The sequence below is a fragment of the Neophocaena asiaeorientalis genome, unplaced genomic scaffold (assembly GCF_003031525.2).
Source record: "Neophocaena asiaeorientalis asiaeorientalis breed wild unplaced genomic scaffold, Neophocaena_asiaeorientalis_V1.1 scaffold629, whole genome shotgun sequence".
NCBI classification, from domain to species: Eukaryota; Metazoa; Chordata; class Mammalia; order Artiodactyla; family Phocoenidae; genus Neophocaena; species Neophocaena asiaeorientalis.
In genome coordinates this window covers 7,997,008-7,997,829 of record NW_020175468.1, presented here as the reverse complement: position 1 = coordinate 7,997,829, position 822 = coordinate 7,997,008, and positions in this window count along the sequence as shown.

Genomic DNA, 822 nt, shown 5'->3' with positions numbered 1-822 from the left:
ACCCCCCGAATCCGCGGTGCGAAAGGCTTCCCGAGAGGCCACCCCCTGATATTTACACGTCTGCTCCAGACCCCGTCCTACGCCTCAAATATCTTCCTCAGAGAACCCCCGTCTGGTCCCAGATCCCCGAATCTCCTCCTCCGTCCAGAAATATTTCCCCGGGGCCACTCCTCATATTCCAACGATATGTGTCAGATATCTTCTCCAGGAACCTCCCTCGTAAGCCCTAAAAATCTCCTTCAGATCAGAGATTCCCCGAAATCCTCTCCAGACCCTGTACATTCCAGAAATCTCCCCCAGCGACCTGCTTCGCACATCCCAACAGTCTCCCCCAGACTTCCTTCTCACACATCCCAAGAATTTTCCCTCCCACCTACCCCCATACCACAAATCGCCTTGGAGATTTTCCAGTCATAGCCCCCAAATCTCAGAGCCCCTCCCCTTGGAATCCTCCAGAATGCCCCTGATGTCCCCTGAAAATCTTCCTCAGAGACTCTCTGAAATGGCCTCGGATCCTCAAAACTCACTTGGAGCGCCACCCCGCCCCGCTGCCACCAATCCATCTCCCATATACACTCCCCCTTGACATATCCCAAAAGTCATCCCTTTGGCCTCTCCCACAGGTCCCAAAAATCTCTCTCAAAGACCTCCTCATGCTTCTCAAATCTCACCACCCTGAAATGCCCTAGAGATCACCCTCAGATACCCCAGAAATCTTCCCCTGAGACCCTCCTCACTTATCCCAAAAATCTCCTCCAGAGATTCCCTGAAATCTCTGGAGAACTCTTCTTCCACATTCCACAAGTCTCTTCCAAAACCCTT